At 39.3% G+C, this 19,595-nt stretch overlaps 1 protein-coding gene across 1 annotated transcript in view; it reads left to right on the forward strand.

Annotated features, from left to right (window-relative positions):
* Nucleotides 1-3,432: 3,432 nt before the first annotated feature.
* Nucleotides 3,433-19,595, forward strand: part of stpg1 (sperm-tail PG-rich repeat containing 1) — a 127,651-nt gene continuing 111,488 nt past the window's right edge. The window contains exon 1 of the mRNA XM_043717681.1: nucleotides 3,433-3,467. The gene's annotated coding sequence lies outside the window, so the exon portion shown is untranslated. The remainder of the gene's footprint in view (nucleotides 3,468-19,595) is intronic.

Here is a 19,595-nt window from a genome sequence, read left to right on the forward strand (position 1 = left end):
TGCTGTATCATTTTCCAAAGCTTACTTTGACACTGAATTGGGCAATTGACATAATTTTACTTCAATAGGTTAGCTTTACTTTAATATCAAAGAAGACAGAAGCAAATCTTATATGCCCCATCATGATTGACCATTACGTTCCAATTGTTTTGCAAACAAAACTAAAATTTTGATGTTTGAATGATTGGTCATCCCTAGTGTAAAGACTGTATATTTTTATTTTTCTGCATTTTTGATTGCAGACTGAAATGCTCAGTAGCTATGCTTTGGGCAAGAATATAGTTAACCCTTCATTCTACAACTGGTTTCCTGAAAAAAAATCAAATAAAATACTGATAGCATCCATCTCTGATACTAACTTTTTATTCCAAATTTATTTAATTAACTGAATACAAATTCACAAGTTGCAATAATTGGATTTGAACTCTCCTTCTTTGATTATTAGTCCAGTAATATGACCGCAATGACACTCTATGCTTGAATTCCTAAAAATAATTTGAAATGAACTCACTTTCAAACAGACATGATAACACCACCTAAACTGAAATAAATAAGATAAAACAATTTTGCTTAAACGGCATGAAGACTGGACTTATCTGAAAACACTGGAGCTTCAGACTGATGGCAGAAGGATTGAAAATGATAAACTGTTGTGTTAATCATTCCCTGTAGCAATATTACCTCTTTGTGGCTTGTTCATGTTGTGTGGAAACAAGGTGGCTTAGATCATCTTTGAAAATCTGGAAGCGACACATTGTCAAGGGATTCCAAAACCAGGTTGTTCAAGGCATCTGGGAGGTAGGAAAAGATATTTTCACAAGTGAATTTAATGGAGATGGGTGAACAAGTACCCTGCAGTGCCCTTATCCTTGAATAATCACTTTGTAACACAGCACTGTAATTTAATTTAATGATTTTAGAACTCACTACACAGTGGTTGGCCTTTTAATCAAAGTCACCTTGATGTTTCAGGGAATGTCATGTGGAAACAGAACCTATTCTAATTGAATTTTATCCCCTATTTCTCTGATCTTCCTGGAAAACAACCAGGGAGCTGCAGAGGCGAGAGGAGTGGAAAGAAAATACAGGATATCAAATAAATGTAATAAAACTCTGCAAGTATTAATAAAATGGTGGCCCTGAATTTGAATCTGACGCTTAGTGTTATTGAGTATTAGCTTGGAGGTAAGACATTTAGAAGTTGAAGTGGTTTCAAGTCTGATGATCAGGTTTATCAGTTGCAGAAGGCATTCCAGGTGGAATGTATTCATAACAACACTTGAGTTGATATAGTGTCCTTAATGTAGTAAAATGTCTCAAGTGTTCCACAGGAGAGTTAGTGAATAAAATTTGCAACTTTAGTTTGTTCATTGTTCAGAGCAAAGAGAAATGTCTTCTTAGCAATGCCACTGCATTTAGCATGGTGTTCCAACAAAGCAGCCAGTGAAATCCCACAAAAAGGTAAGCTACTTAATCAAGAACAATGAAGAAACTCAAATCTTTAATTGAAACCACATGCTATACTTGTAAAAGCTGAAAGAATTGCAGATGCTGTAAATCAGAAACAAAAACGGAAATTGCTGGAAAAGCTCAGCAGGTCCCACAGCATCTGTGGAGAGAAATCAGAGTTAACATTTCAGGTCCAGAGACCCTTTCGCAGTTCTGAGGAAGGGTCGCTCGATCCGAAACAATTAACCCTGATTTCTCTCCACAGATGCTGCCAAACCTGCTGAGCTTTAGCAGCAATTTCTGTTTTTGTTACATTTGTAAATTTGGCTCGCCAAAACAGTCAGTTCCTCTTTCAGGAATATGAAATTTCATTTACAAACATTAAGCTAATTAACATTTAATGTCTGGAGCTCTTAGTGAATTGAAAATGAATTGAGGACAGACTGTTGCTTTTAAAGAAAAACAGCTAAAACAGATTGGACCAATTGTACTTTCTCGGGATCCATTAGAGCACAGTCTCTGAAACTGCTGTGGGCTTCCTGAGAGACTTTCTGTGTAGTGGTGTGCTCTTTTCTGGGTAGGATATGGAGTGGGATGTTTGGGAAAAGTAGGATGCATGGAACACCTGTAAAGGAATCTGTTTTAAAGGTATTTGTTTAGTAGATGTTGCAGTGTAGTTAATCACCCCACAAAGTATAATATTATATTAGTGAAACTGATTCCATTTTAATTATCTTCCCACTTGCTGTAATATTGCACAGAAGGAAAATCCATGGAATATAAACCTTTAAAGAGACTGACTCATTCACAATGACATTGTAATCCAGATGCAAAATTAATGCCCTAGGGATTCAAATCCAGCAACTGGCGAAATTTAAATGAGTAAATCTGTAACAGAGAGCTAATCTCAGTGATGTTGGCCATGTCAGCAATCATCATCATTGTAAAGACCCATCTAGTTCAGTAACAGTGGGAAGGAAATCTGCATTCCTTACATTTTTTCTTTGACTTGACTGTTCCAATGCTTGGTGCCTGAACAGTGGCGACTCTGATGTTGCTGTCAGCAAGATGGTGATGGAGGGGCATCAGTAATGACAGCGGCATCATTAACGAGCTAGGCCCAGTGGCGACTCCAACATTGGTGGATCCGGAAAAACAGTTGGGCAGTGGCGGCATGAAGCCTTGAACTGGAGCAGCGGATAAAGAACAAAGATGGGCTCTCGTTCAGGTATATCTTTTTTATTTAAAAAATTATTTTTTAAGTTATTCAATATGGCGGCAGAGCGTGGCCACAGTTGAAGCTTTTCATTGTATTTTCCCCTAAATACAAGTGACAATAAATGATTCCATTCATTTAATTCGATTCAATTCAACTCAACGTCCCAATCTGACAACTGTAGATCATGTGAAGATATATTGCCCATGTTTCATCTGCCAACAATATCTTCAATTTAAACAGTGCCTCAATTTTAAAATTCTCAACTCTATTTTCAGATCTTTTTATGATCTCATACCTCCTGATCTCTATAATGACCTCCAGCAATACATCCATGTGAGACCTCGGTCCTGCTCAAATTCTGGTCTTTGCAACATCCCTGATTTTAATTGCTATACTGTAATTGGCTGTGTTTTCAGTTGGCTAGGTTCTAAACCTTTCTCCTTTAAGATGCTCCTTATAACCTACATTTTTGTACCAATTCTTTGGTTATCTGCCAAAATATCCCATTTTGTGACTTGCTGCCTAATCTTGATGTATGACACTCCTGTATACTGCTGTTGATTGTTTTACTACATTTAAAGTGCTCAATAATTAAAAGGCTTTGTTGTGGTAAATATTTTTGGATTAGTTAACACAAGTCACAAATGCTACCTCTGCAATTCACAAATCAATACACTATAAAATTTTCACCGAATTGCAATAGCTCGCTCAACTTCTGCAAACAGACTTTAGTACTGATCACCATGGAAACTGTTGTGCAGCAACATCCAGGAGTTCTCCAACTACAAGGATTTGTGATGTAAGCTATTCATTCTTTTTATTAATTGTATTTATTTTAGGATTTGGAATTTTATCAAGTGGCATTTGAGCTTTGGTCTGTGTGTATGAGGAAGTTTAATGATGAAAATAACAATATCACTATTTTCAACAAAAATACAGCATGAGAAATGGAGTTTATGGGGTGATAAAGGAAATTTGTTTGCATTGGGAGATTGTTATTAGCAGGGAGAGTCAATATTGAGCAGCATTGGGTGAATTTCAATTTAGAAGGGTCAGGATTTTTTCTTCACGTTTAGAGGAAAGCACAACTGTGGCTTAAAAACTTGTTTGATTCAGTTCACAGAGGTCATGGCAAAAACTGGATGCATGAAAACAGTTTTCATGAAGTAAGAAATAGTTTAGAACTGTTCAAAAATAGATTATATCAGTGTAAGGATTTTAGTTTGGAAGTTCCAGTGTTGAAGTGTTTGACTAAAATGCTTAATGAAATTATTTGTAGCTGAGAAAGTCTAAGATCAGTTATGACTAATCAAAGAGGAAACTACTGAACTCTCTAGACTGGGAATTGTAAGAAACATTTAAGCTAGTCCTTTTGATGTGACAGGAAAAGAAATCGATTCATTCTGGTTTTTGAATACTACATAATGATAGTTTCACAATTGATGGGCATGTACTTTAAATGATGCATATTTCAAAGTCTCTCAAATGGTCTCAAATACAAATTGCATAATTTATTCTATTTGACATCTTTTTGTTTACATAAGAAACTTTTGTTATATAGTTAAAAGCAGATCTACAAGATCTCATGCATCTGCTTCATTGAAAGACTTCCTTGTTAAAAAAAGGAATAAGATATGAGCCATCAAGCCAGATTTCAATCTGCATTGTGACTTGTCCAGTAATAACATCAGCTGGGATCATAATGGATCACAGAGATTATAGTTACTTTCCCCAGAATTCTTTGCTAAATCTGGATACCAAGAGCACTGCTATCCAAGGAAGATTTTGAATAAATAAATTTGTTCCCTGGATCTGCTAAAGATATTACTGCCCTCTTGACATTAAATATTAGAACATGGTTGCCATCATTATACTAGTAAAGTCTGCTTTTAGTTTGTGATTGTACATTTATTTTGGGGCGGCACAGTGGTTAGCACTGCTGTCTCACAATGCCAGGGACCTGGGTTCAATTCAAGCCTCGGGCCACAGTCTGTGTGTGTCTGCATGGGTTTCCTCCCACAGTCCAAAATGAGTAGGTCAGGTGTGTTGCCCATAGTGTTAGGTGCATTAGTCAGGGTTAAATATAACTGGGGGAATGTGTCCGGGTGGGTTACTCTTTGGCAGGTCAGTGTGGACTTGTTGGGCTGAAGGGCCTGTTTCCATACTGTAAGGAATTTAATCTAATTTGATTTGTAGTGAATGTCAACAGAAAGAGAAGAAATCTAGTTTGTCAGCGGTTTTTAAATCTTTGATTCTAGCTGCAAGTATATCTCATGATTTAGCTGCTTTTCCCAAAACTGTTCAGTTTTTTCACCTTTTTCAGTGAGATGTTGGCTTATGCCTGTGTGGATGTATGAAGATAGAAAGCCAAGCACAATATCAGGATTAAATTAGGTAGGCCTTAAAATTAAGGCAAGAGGATCAAGTTGACCTCATTTCCATTGATTGCAACGCAGGAAGGGTTTAGTTCTATCAGATTATTTCAATGATTGTAGTGTCCAGCCACTGGGAACCACACTATTAATTTGCTGGCCATCTTTTCAAAGAAGAATACCAATATTATGAGTGTCTGGCATCACTTGTTCATAGTCTGTGCCTCTGAAAGCTAGAGGCCTGGGGAGGATTGGAGGTTGTGGCTGGGGAAATTGGATGGAGCATAAGGGGCATTGTGTCTCCTTCTGTTTCTATCCTTTATGATCAACCTTCAACATCGTGCACATAGATCCCTGCAGTGGTGTTGTGTTCCACTGCCAGCAGAGAGATCCGTAGACTGGGGAACTGGTTCTCAGATTGACTTCAATTAAACCACTGAATGCAATCCAGCAGTTCACAGATTGGCAAACATTTGCCCAGGATTAGCATACCTTTGGTTTATTAATGGTCATGAGGTTTATATTATCCAAAATAGACAATAAATCAGGTGCCTGAAGTTAGATAAAGAAATGCAATTTCAAAGAATCTTTTGAAAGAAAAGAGTTTAAGCTCAAGGTTCATTTACTTAATTTCTGCTTTTATTTCTATCTTTACTACATGTAAGTTAACTCACCTGTTTGCAGTTATTGAAGTTCTCAATATTATAAAGACCTAGATAAAATTCTGTCTGAATCTTTCTCTCTCCTAAGAAAATGAAACTGGAGAAGGCCCTTGGGACTGTTCCATCATTAAATTAGATTATGGCTGATCTATATTTCAGCACCATTTATCCACCTTTGATTTATATTCCTTGGCAGTCGTACCTAATAAAAATGTTTCAGCCTCAGTCTTCATATTGTCAGTGACACCTAATATCTGCAGGTCTTTTGGGGATATGATACACAAAATCTATTACTCTTTGCCTGAAAAACTACTTTCTTGTTTTACTCCTGAGTGGCCTAACTCTAATTTTAAAAATACATCCCTGAGCTCTGGATTTTCTCATCAGAGCAAATTGCTTACTCTGAATCTCACCCTACCGAACCATTTTATAAATTAAAATTAATGCTTTGGTTTTATCATATTGTAACCTTTTAAACTCCAGGGGATGCAAGCCAACCTGTCTTTAAAATTACTCTTTAAACCCTGGCATACTTCCCCAGATGAAGGAGATGGTTGTGATTTGTTATGTATCGATGGGACGGTCTCCACCTGAACTGATCTGGAACCAGTGCTCTAGTGAAAAGGATAAATAAGGTGGTCACTAGGACTTTAAACTGGTGAGTCGGGGCGTGGGGGGAGAGGAAGGGAAGGGAAATGACAGGAAGTATGTTGGTAATTGAAAAGATAAGCAACAAGTTAACATGTGTGCAGGAGGATTTATTTTCAAGGCAGACTTGTTATGACACGGGGTTAACTCTCCTGCTTAATTTAAAACCAGCAACACAGAAAAGATTTATCTCGTGAAGTAATCTGTGAAAGTTCAAGAGGCCAAGAATTATTTAAAGTAAAAGTTAACAACTTTATTTCTTAAAGTAAAATAGAGAATAATTAACTAACAACTATTTACAACTCTGTCCTCTAACCTATCATTTACCTTCGCCTTCTACAATACTAGTCTGATAAAAGTCCCAATTAAGATTTACAAAGCAAAACTTCAATCTCAAAACTATGCAGCTTTCGGTTCTTCTATTTGGATCTTCCTGTGTCTTCTTTTCTTCTTCTTAGGGATTCTGCTTCACAGTTTACTGATCGATAAAGGGACTTTTAAGAGAGCTATTTTTCAGGCAGTCTTTTTACATGCTGGGGCTTGGCAGCTATCCTCTCAACTGTTCAATTTTCCCTGATCTTGTCCCCTCAAAGCATTGAATTGTGTCATTGGCTTTTAAGATTGTCAATATACTAAATTTTCAAACTGGTTTGGCGTTTGGTATTTTTGGGGGTATAATTTAAACTGATTAGCCTAATTTGAATTTGTTTTGTCGTTTTGTAGCTGGAGCATCTGTTACATTGTATCTTATTGAGAACACTGGTGCTGTCAGGTAGTTTTTGCTGACTTTTAACTCTCTTAAAGGTACAGTACACCCACATCTTCACACCACCTCCTCCTTAAGAAAAAAAATGAACCTTCATAATGAAAAGATGGCTTCATTTTTGTTTCTCTATTTTTTAAACACATCACCCTAACGTACAGATAATGTTAATACAAGTTCATCTTAACTTCTTCCCATACACCTTATATAAAAAAAATTAAATAAAGACAAATTTCATCTAAACTCTATCAGCTAATTCCGCGATAACACATCTGTGATTACATTCTTTAGAGCCACAAAATGTATGATTTTTACATTAAAAGTCTGTAACTTAAGACTGCAATGAAATAGTCTCATATTCTTGTCTTTAAAGCATTCTAAGAATGTAAGTGGATTGTGATCCATGCACACAATTGTCTCCGATACATTGTTCGTGACATACACATTAAAATGTTGTAAGGCCAGTACCAAACTCAATGGTTCCTTTTCAACTGTGGAGTATTTCCTCAGGTGGATGTTGATCTTCTTCAAAAAGTAACCAACTGGCAGTTCAATCTCATCCTCATCTTCCTGTAGTAGTACAGCTTCAACTCCAATGTCATTAGCATCGATGACAACTTTAAAAGGTTTTGAAAAGATTGGTGTAGATAAAACTGGTTTGGTGTTTAATATGGTCGAATGCCTCCTGGCATGGTTCTGTCCACCGAAACTTTGTGTTCTTCTTCAGCGAATTGGTTAATGGTGCCACTACACTGCTGAAGTTTGGAACAAACTTCCGATACAATCTGCTGAGTCCAAAGAATTGGAGCACCTCTTTCTTCAAGGTTGATTGTAGAAATTCCTTGATTGCCTTCGTCGTTGCATTCCATGATGTCAACCTTCCATGATTGATGTTATGTCACAAGAGCGTCACCCTTGCTTTCGCGAATTCCATTTTATTTACATTTATCACAAGTTTTGCTTCTCGTAATCATTCAAAGAAAATGCCAACTATACCACGTGACCTTTCCAAGGCGTACTAAACATCACTGCATCATCCAAATAGACTGCACAGTTTGCTAACCCAGCCACAACTCTGTTCGTGTGTCTTTCGAATGTGGTGGATGTGTTCTTCATTCCAAAGGGCATCATTTTAAACTGATATAGCCCATTTGGGGTCACTTTCACTGACTCTGATAAAGGTACCTGTCAGTAACCACACATTCAGTCCAACTTGGTGATGTAACTGGCTTGTCCGACTCTCTCGGTACAGTCTTCCAATCTAGGAATTGGATATGAGTCTGATTTTGTAACAGTGTTGGCCTTCTGACAACCCATACAGAATCGTTGCGTTCTGTCCGGTTTGGGAACAAAGGCGATCGGTGAACTCTACTCGCTCTGGCTCGGTTCAATGATATCCTTGTCAAGCATGGCCTCCACCTTCTTCTGGACCTGTCTGGCTTTGAACGGATTAAGCCAATAGGGATATTGTTTTATCAGAGAAGTATTCCCTACGTCTACTTCATGTACAATAGTATTACTCCTCCTTATCTGATTCTTACATCTGTCCTTACACTGCAGTAACAAATCTTTCAACTGCATGCTATTCTCCTGAGACAGATAGCTTACTAACCTATCCCACTCCTCAAGGACTTGTACAATAGTATTACTCCTCCTTATCTGATTCTTACATCTGTCCTTACACTGCAGTAACAAATCTTTCAACTGATGCTATTCTCCTGAGACAGATAGCTTACTAACCTATCCCACTCCTCAAGGACTTGATCATTTTTTAATCTATTTTGAGGCACCTCAAAATCCATATCATCTGGATTGGATTCCTCACTCTGCAGGGCACTAACTAATACCTGTTTTTCCAGTTCTTTCTCTTGAGTATAATACGGTTTCAACATATTCACATGACATACTCTATACCATTTTTTCTATCTGGCATCTTTACTAGATAGTTCACCTGACTCAACCTTTTCTCAATTTGATAGGGACCACTCAACCTGACTTTGATGGGATCTCCTATCACCGGTAACAGTACTAAACACGGGAAAATGTCTGAGTCTCAGAGCTTTTATCTGCCATCTGCTTCATTCTACATTGTGCCCTCTTTAGATGCTGTTTAGCTAACTCACCTATTCTATTTAACCGTTACCTCTGATACATAATCTAAGTGTGACATCTCTGACTTTGGTCCTGTCAATTTTGCATCTCTAAGTGCAAACAATATGAACAGGATACCTTTATCCCAATCACTTGGGTAGTCTTGACAGTGTGCTCTCAGCATGGTCTTCAGGGTGTGATGCCACCTTTCTAAAGCTCCCTGGGATTCAGGAATGATACGCACCGGTTTTAAAGTGCTGTATACCTCAGCTATCCATAACCTTCTTAAGCAGCCTAGCAGTAAAATTTGACCCTTGTTCTGACTGAATCTCTCGGGGTAGCCCATATTGTGTGAAGAAAGCTACTAACTCCTCTACCACCTTTTTTGCCTTGATACTCTGTGATGGACTTGCCTCTGGAAATCTGGTAGACACTTCCATTATGGTTAACAAGGACTGGTTCCCACTTTTAGTTCACGGAAGGGGAGCTATACAATCAATTAAAGCCCGCATGAAAGGTTCTTCAAATGCGGGAATTGGCAACAAAGATACAGGTTTTATTACCACCTGTGGCTTACCTACTATTTGGCATGTATGACACGTACAGCAAAAGTTAACCACGTCCTTGTGCATTCCAGGCCAATAAAATGTTTTTGTACCTTTGCCTGAGTTTTTCATTCCCCCAGGTGACATCCAATAGGTAGTTCATGTGCTACCCATAATGCCTCCTGTCTGTATGCTCCATGCTATGGTCTCTATTTCTGCCTTAGGATTCTATCTTTCAGATAATAACCCTCTGGAATATTCTCTGCCTCCATTACAGAGTACATATCTACAGGTATATCTTTGTTGTCTTGTCTTGCTGTTGCAAGTCTTTTCGTCTTTCAGGAGTAAGCACTTCTGTCTGACTCTCTGCCTGTTCAGGTTTTTCCTGCACCGTTACGTCAAAGATGGTATCCGCTAAGTGAACCTCAACTCCTTCATCCTTCTCTTTACTTTTCACTTCATATTGTGACTTGTGATAGTGGGATCTGGTTACCACACAGTCTGGGAAAATATCAGGATATTTCTGTTTAAACTCCTCAGTTTCTTCATCTTCCTTGGGCTTCTCCCCAACAAGGGGTGTCAGTCCCACCTTGGATCCTGCCAAATCATTCCCAAGAATAAACTGAATTCCTGGAACTGACACTGTCAATCACTCTCACTGTAACTTCCCCCAGTCTTAAATTGGTACTCCAACCTGATCTTAATAAGGGAATGCTAAATTTCTGTCCATCTATCCCATAAATTACCACACTATCAGGTAACAGATCGGAAAGACTACATATTGGTTCATCCTTACTATCAGTGACTGGTTAGATCTCTCAAAAAATTATAACTTCTTGTCCTTCTCCTCCTGTTCTTTCTGAGTAAACTTTGCCCACAGAGGCAAATTCTCTGTAGAGATCAGGTACTAACTCCATATCCAGCTCCTGCCTAAGCTGTGCATTCTCCTGCAGCTCCTCGGCTCTTCCTGGGGTTTCCTTTACTACCTTCACTGAGGCCACTGGCTTAACGTCTTTTACCACATCTTTTCCCACAGTGCCTTTCTTTAACGACCAGCACTGTGACTTTACATGTCCCACTTTACCACAGTGGAGGCACCCGAGGCCTTTCACCTCCTATCCACCCTCTTGGGCTTCTTTTTATCCTGTGGTAAAATCTTACCAGTGCTCTCGACACTTAGTTTCATAGTGTAGGATCTCCCCTTCTCCCAACTTCTATCCCTCACAGAACAAAATTCTGGTCAGAAGCTTGGCTTATGCACCAACATGTACTCATCTGCTAATTCTGCTGCCCTTCTCACTTCCTGAACTTTCTGTTCCTCCATATGAATTCTTACCGTCTCTGGAAGTGGGTTTTTAAACTCCTCCAGCAGAATAATTTCTCTTCAAGCCTCAAAGGTCCCATTTATTTTCAAACCACGCACCCATCAATCAAAGTGACTATGTTTAATTCTTTCAAACTCAACATCAGTCTGACTTGGTTTCTTCTTTGTGTTTTAGAACCGCTGTCTATATGCTTCTGGTACCAATTCATAAGCACTTAAAATAGCCTATATAACCTCTTCATAATCCCTTGACACCTCATCTGACTGCGCGGCAAATATCTCACTAGCTCTGCCTACCAGTTTAGCCTGAACTAGCATTACCCATAAAACCTCGGACCACTCCATCTGCTTAGCCAATTTTTCAAATGAAATAAAGAAGGCTTCAACATCTTTCTCATCAAAATGTTGACATATTTATATATATATAATTATATTATATATATATACACACATACATATATCACTACCTTCTCTTTTAATCTCCATCGTGTTAACTTGACTTTGCGAAGTTGCAAATTCTCAAGTTCAAATTCTCTCTTTTTTTGTTCAGCTAAGAACTTTGTCTCTCTCTTTTTCCTCTCTCTCTACTCTCTTTTTCCTGCTCTTCTCTCTCTTTCTCTCTCCCTTTCCTTTCCTCGCTCTCTCTCTTTCTTAAACATGTCTGTTTCTCTGACACATCTAAGTGTTTGAGTAACTCCCTTAACAATTTCAGCTTTACTTTTTGCCTTTGGTAAAACCCAAATCTAACTTATTTGCTAATTTTAAAAGTATGGCCTTTTTCTTTCCTACTAATATTTCTTGGCAAATTTGAGAATTATCTTCAAATCCCAGAAGCCCTTTCACAATTTTAAGAGCCATTTTTCTCACTTTTAATTTACTTAACCACAAGTCATCGAAAGTAAATAATTGCCTCACCTACATTTTATGTAAAGATCTTGGACACTGACCTGGAAGTGTTTAACCCTGCTGAAATTTTTCAGACCCCCAAATCAATTCACATCTGTCTAAACCAGTTCAAATCCTGGACCCGAGCCCCTAAACTGTTATGACACAGAGTAAATTCTCTTGCTTAATTTAAAACCAGCAACACAGAAAAGATTTATCCCATGCAGTAATCTGTAAAAGTTCAAGAGGCCATGAACTATTTAAAACAAAAATTAACAACTTTATTTCTTTAAGGATAACAGATAATAATTAACTTACAACTATTTACAACTCCATCCTCCAACCTATTGTTTACCTTCCCCTTCCACAACACTAGTCTGATAAAAGTCCCAATTATGATTGACAAAACAAAGCTTCTTATCTCAAAACCAGACAGCTCTTGGTTCTTCTATTTGGATCTTCCTGTGTCTTCTTTTCTTCTTCTTAGGAATTCTGCTTCACAGATTACTGATTGATAAAGGTACCTTTAAGAGAGCTATTTTCAGACAATCTTTTTACATGCTGGTAGCTTGGCAGTTCTCCTCTCAACCATTCAATTTTCTCCGATCTTATATCCCAAAAGCATCAGATTGTGTCATTGGCTTTTAAGATTGTCAATATATTAAATTCAAACTGGATTGGAGTTTGGTATTTTTGGGGTATAATTTAAACTGATTGGTCAAATTCAAATCTGTTTTGTCGTTTCCAGGCAACTAGCTACACTAAGCTACCTCAGTAGCTGGAGCCTGTTACATTGTATCTTATTGAGAACACTTGGTGCTGTCACTGCTAGCTTTTAACTCTCTTAAAAGGTACAGTACACCTACATTTTCATAATAGACTGTGAAAGAATTAAAAAGGAAGGCTAACTCACAAGATATTATAGAGATGTTGGAAATCATGAGGGTAAGAAAGCTAGCAAAAAGGCACTTTACCTGAATGTTTGTAGCATTCGTAACAAGGTTGATGAGTTAACGGCACATATCATTGTGAATTAATATGATGTGGTAACCATTATGGAGACATAATTACAGGATGATCACTCCTGGGAGTTAAATATTCAGGACTATCAGACTATTCGGAACGACAGACAGGAAGGTAAGGTAGGTAACTCTGATATTCAGGGACGACATCAGAGTGTTGCTGAGAGATGACAAAGGTTCTATGGAGAATAAGGTTGAATGAGTTTGGGTGGAAATTAGAAATTCTACGAAGAAAACGTCACTAATAGGTGTAGTCTATAGGCCAACAAATAATAATATCACATTAGGGTGGGCAATAAAGAAAGAAACAACTAATGCCTGTAAAAATGGTACGGCAATTATCATGGGGGATTTTAATCTTTTTAGATTGGTCAAACTAGCTCAGTCAGGGTAGCCATGAGGAGGAGTTCATTGAGTGTATCCATGATAGTTTTCTTGAACAGTGTGCAATGGAACTGATGAGGGAGCAAGCGATCCTAGACCTGGTCCTATGTAATGAGACAGAAATAATTAATGACCTCATAGTTGGGAATACTCTTGGAAGGGGTGATCACAGTATGGTTGAATTTAGAATAAGGATGGGGAGTGTGAAGATAAAATGGTCTTACTTAAACAAAAGAGACTACAATAGAATGAGGGATGACTTGGCTAAAGTAGACTGGAAACAAAGATTTTATGGTGGGACCATTGACGAGCAGTGGAGGACTTTCAAAACAACTTCTCAAAATGCTCAGCAAAAGTATATTCCAGTGAAAAGCAAGGACTGTAAGAAAAGGGGTATTCTGGTATGGATATCGAAGAAAATAAGGGAGGCTATCAAATTGAAAGAGAAGGCATCCAAAGTGGCCAAAACAGCATGAAACTAAAAGATTGGGAAAACTTTAAAAGGTCAACAGAAAGCCACAAAAGAGCTATAGAGAAAAGTGAGATTGAACATGAGGAAAAACTAGCACAGATTATAAAGATAGATAACAAACGTTTCTGCAAACATATAAAAATAGATTATTTGCCTCAAAATAGATTAAAAAATGAAGAAGACCTTGAGGAGTGGGATAGGTTAGTAAGCTATTTGTCTCAGGAGCATAGCACACAGTTGGAAGATTTGTTACTGCAGTATAAGGACAGATGTAAGAATCAGATGGGGAGGACTAATACTATTGTACATGACGTAGGGAATACTGCTCTGACAAAACAACATCCCTATTGGTTTAATCCTTTCAAAGCCAGAGAGGTCCAGAAGGAAGTGAAGGCCATGCTCAACAAGTTTATCATCAAACTGAGCCAGACCGAGTGGAATTCGCTGATCGTCTTAGTTCCCAAACCAGACAGGACTCAATGATTCTGTGTGGATTATCAAAAGGTCAATACCATCACAAAATCAGACTCATATCTAATGCCTAGATTGGAGGACTGTATCAAGAAAGTCGGACAAGCCAGTTACATCACCAAGTTGGACTTAATAAGTGGTTACTGACAGGTACCTTTATCAGGGAAAGTGAAGAAATATCTCCGTTTGTAACCCCAAATGGCCTATATCAAATTAAAGTGATGCCCTTTGGAATGAAGAATGCGTCCACCACATTCCAAATACTCATGAACAGAGTTATGGCTGGTTTAACAAATGAGTGATGATGTAGTGATCTTTAGTAAGTCCTGGAAAGATCACATGGTACAGTTGGCAGTGCTCTTTGAACGACTACAAGAAGACAAACTAGTAATAAACAAATAAAACTGAGTTCTCAAAAGCAGAGGTGATGCTCTTGTGACATAACATCGGGGATGGAAGGTTGACCCCACAGACAGCAAAGACGAAGGGCATCGAGGATTTTCCATGGCCAACCTTGAAGAAAGAGTTGCTTTGTATCGGAAGTTTGCTCCAAACTTCAGCAGTGTTAACCGATTTGCTGAAGAAGAACACAAAGTTTCGGTGGACAGAACCATGCCAGGAGGCATTCAACCATTTGAATCAATATTAAACACCAAACCAGTTTTATCTACACCAAACTTTTCAAAGCCATTTAAAGTCGCCATTGATGCTAGTGACATAGAAGTTGGAGCTGTACCGTTACAGGAAGATGAGGATGGGATTGAACTGCCAGTTGGTTACTTTTCAGAGAAGATCAACATCCACCAGAGGAAATACTCCATAATCGAAAATGAATTGTTGAGTTTGATACTGGCCTTACAACATTTTAACGTGTATATCACGAACAATGTGTCAGAGATGGTTGTGTACACCAATCACAGTCCACTTACATTTTTAAAATGCTTTAAAGACAATAATATGAGACTATTTCATTGGAGTCCTATGTTACACACTTTTAATTTAAAAATCATACATATTGCAGATGCATTATCACGGATTTAACTGATAAGAGTTTAGATGAGATTTGTATTTATTTAATGTGTTTTATATATATATAGGCACATGGGAAGAAGTTAAGGTGAACGTATAGTAAAGTTATCTTAATGTTAGTATAATGTGTAAAAAAAAGAAAAAACATGAAGCTATCTTTTCATTGTGATGATTCATTTTTTTCTTAAGGAGGGAGGTGTTATGAAAAAGGTGTACTGTACATTTAAGGGAGTTAAAAACTAGCAAAAACTACCTGACAGCACCAAGCATTCTCAATAAGATACAATGTAACATATGCTCCTGCTACTGAAGTAGCTAGGGTAGCTGGTTGCCTGGAAATGACAAAACAGATTCAAACTAGGCCAATCAGTTTAAATTATACCCCCAAAAATACCAAATTCCAATCCAGAATATTGACAATCTTAAAAGCCAATAACACAATCCAATGCTTTGGGGGTGTATAAGACCAAGGAAAATTGAACAGTTGAGAAGAGATCTGCCCAGCTACCAGCAAGTAAAAGGACTGCTTGAAAGATAGCTCTTAAAGGTATCTTTATCGATCAATAACCTAAAGCAGAACCTCCAAGAAGAAAAGACAACAGGAATACAGAGAAAACTGGAAGCTACCTGGTTTTGAAATAAGAAGTTTTGTTTTATGAATCATAATCAGGAGTTTTATTGGACTAGTTTTATAGAAGGGAAGGTAAAAGATAGGTTAGAGAAAAGTTGTAAATAGTTGTTAGTTTATTATTCTCTGTTATACTTTAAGAACTAAAGTTGGTAATTTTTACTTTAAATAGATTTTGACCTCTCAAATTTTCACAGATTGTTGCATGGGATAAATCTTTTCTGTGTTGCTGGTTTACCATAAGCAGGAGAGTTTACCCTGTGTCATAACACTGGTCAAAATACTTGACTTTAAGCAAAACAGAATTTAGTTAAACACTACAATTGAAACACGAACACCAGAAAGCAGAATTTAGAATAACTTAACTATTGGAAAACTTAACCGACCTGATATAGTAACTATTACCATTTCACTGTTCCAATACAGTAACATCCCATAAGCACATACCTTGGCAAAAAGGTAAATTCCAACATGGATTCTTGCAGGCTGTGGGAGCAACATCTAAGAAAGATTTCAGGGAAAGTCAGAGGAATCCTTTACTGATGCTTGCAATACTTTTGGATTCCAACATCCTTTTAGCTGCAGCTAAAAGGGAACTAGAAAAAACCTGAACTGGGAGAACTGGCCACTCTTGTTCCATTGTTAAACTGTTAAACTCCCTGGACTCCTTAGCACCTCTGCCTTTGCAACCTCTCTTTTTAAAAAAGGGACAAAATAACCTTTTTAAAGCGACAGCATCAGCAGAATTGTTTCACAGACAGATCACAGTAATGGAAGCTGCAAAAACCAAGCTGCTGATGCTACCAGTCATTGTAGCCCTCTGTCTGAAGGAGTGCTACTTTTTCCTTCATGCAGGGCATAGCATTACTAGAATGCCTTCTAATAGTTCGAGATGTTTCATTGAAAACAGATAAAGCAAACTAAAAAATGCATTTGCTTCTAGGAATAAACAGCAGCTCTTTGACTTTAAAACAATAACAAAGTTACAGTTAATGAATAATGACTTCACCAAACCCACATCTATTGGAACCTGGTGTCGAACAGGTGACATCTGGCTTGTTGCACCCCATGCTTTAGCACTATATCATGCTTAAAGTAATGTGCCTCTTGTTCAATACCCTCGTCTTCCACTTCAGAAGATTGCCACTCTCCCAGACCATCAGAAGCCCCTCTTTGCCCAGACATCAGAATCCCCTCTTTGTCCACTGACATTGTGCAGAGCACCACATAAAAAAATTATGTGGCACACTCTAACTGGAATCTACCCTAAACACTCCACAACCTAATCTAACCACGACATCCTCACCTTCAGGAGGACTATCATTTGTGTTGCCATGGCCCTGATGGAAAATGGCTGGATTGTATCTATGCTTGGTAAGGGTTGCACAACGGAGTCATCAACCATGGTCACAGAAGGTAACTCTTATCTCCCCAGGAGCCATCCTTGTCAGGCATCCTGCTTTTTGAAATGAAGCAGGAATCAGAGAGCTATCAAGGATACAAGCATTACGGCAGCTTGCTGTGTAATTGTCACAGACCTCGAAGATGTGGTCCTGATGTTTGCCAATGACTTTTACATTGACCTAATACAAGTCTTTCCTATTGATACAATCTGCCATACTATGGTATGTTGCGTATGATGAAAGTGCATCTCAGGGCACAATCCATAGGCTCCGACCATATGCCTTTGTCACCCATAGACATTGGTATCTGGCATTGGCCAACACATCATAACCATTGTGGCACCTCCAATCTAGCTCTGGCCGCACAGACTTGCTTTGCAGGACACACCAGCAACATGATTTGACATGCTGCAGTAGGGATGATTTGCAAGGAGAGATAGACATCCAGCTCCCAGCCTGGACCAATGTGCATCTCATGGCTGCTCACTTGTTCTGTTAGCATGCACTGACATAGCACCTACCTTGGCGCCTACACAACATTCAAGGCTTGTCTTGCTTTAACACATTGATGGTTCAGTCAGAGCCAAGAGCTATCAATTCTGCCATATGGAGTTGCTCTTCAGTGCAGGACCATAGACAGGCTGCTGGCCAGTAGGGATGGGTATGGCACACCAAGGCATCAATGTAACACCAACAGCATGTGCCAGTTTTGCACGTCAACCATGCTGCACATTTATTTGCCCAGATAGCCATGTTGGAAACTGGTGGTAGGTAGTCCTCTGGGAGCCACCCTCTGGGAAGTGGTCCTGGTAGGATCAGTCATGGTCACAGTCTACACACTCATGGTCAAATGGATTTGTCTGAGTACAGTCCGAGGAGGGGGGAGAGGTCAGTGCTGTTGAGCCAGATGAGCAGTCAAGGGATTGGCTTGTCATCAATCGATGAGCTACAAGCATAGTGGTCAGGGATCTGGAATACAGTCCTGGGATCTGCCTGTAAATTGTTCAGCAAATGGTGCCTGTGTGACAGCAGAGGGTTTATTGTAGGGGAGTCAAGACTGGGACAAGTTTATTGAATGATGTGGGTCTGGGATGAAAAGGGTCTCGAAGCATAGCTCTTCCATTTTGATATAATGTGCTGGTCACTCAGCTGATGTGGTACCTTCACCAAGTGTGTGCACACACTGAGGCAGAAGCTGAATGAATGATGGAGACATAGCCCTTGTTATTGGGGTGCAGAATGCCTCACTGTGAGGAGAAGTATGAGCAGCTCTCATCTGCACAGTGTGTCAATACTGAATCTTTAGAGACCTCAGGACCTCTTTATCTCCTTACATTCCCAATGTAGGTCAATTCCCCCGAGGTTCCTGGAGCCTCCAGTCCTGCACACAATGACTGCCTTCTATGAAAGTGAAGGTGGATGCAAGTGGACCAGGGTAAACTGAAGGCCCAGGGGTAGCAGCAGGAGCTCCTGACTCAGGGAAAGGTCACAGCCACAGTGCCCTTCAGGATGGACAGTGTACACAGGAGAGCCAAGGCATTCCAATCCCGACTCCATTTCCTGGACATGAGCAAGTTGAAGTGTCAATGCAGGCTCCATATGTCCTGGGACACTGTGACAAAACTGTGCCCAATGTCGGAGTGGGACCTGAGGACTACAGGAGTGGTAGGCCATCTTCTACCAGTGCCAGGGAAGGTAACAGTCGATTTGAACTTCTATGTAACTGAGTTCTTCCAGGAAGTGACAGGTGACCTGTGTGGGATCACTCAGTCATGTTCCCACAAATACATCAGGTCAGTGATCGATAATATCCATGCAAAATCACCCTGGTTCATTTTGCCCCCCCCCCCCCTCCCCCCGCCCTTTGATGGGGTCAGCGCTGCAGCTTAAATAGTAGGATTCGAGAAAATAGCTGGTTTTGACATGGGCCAGGATGCCATTGACTGCACACTGAAAGGGCCATTCCACAACACTGATGAAAAATGTGTTGCTGGAAAAGCACAGCAGGTCAGGCAGCATCCAAGGAGCAGGAGAATCGACGTTTCGGGCATAAGCCCTTCTTCAGGATTGAGGAAGGTGTGCTAAGCAGGCTAAGATAAAAGGTAGGGAGGAGGGACTTGGGGGAGGGGCGTTGGGAATGCGATAGGTAGAAGGAGGTTAAGGTGACGGTGATAGGCTGGAGAGGGGGTGGGGGTGGAGAGGTTGGGAAGAAGATTGCAGGTCAAGAA

Source organism: Chiloscyllium plagiosum, chromosome 27 (genome assembly GCF_004010195.1).
Source record: "Chiloscyllium plagiosum isolate BGI_BamShark_2017 chromosome 27, ASM401019v2, whole genome shotgun sequence".
Classification (NCBI taxonomy): domain Eukaryota; kingdom Metazoa; phylum Chordata; class Chondrichthyes; order Orectolobiformes; family Hemiscylliidae; genus Chiloscyllium; species Chiloscyllium plagiosum.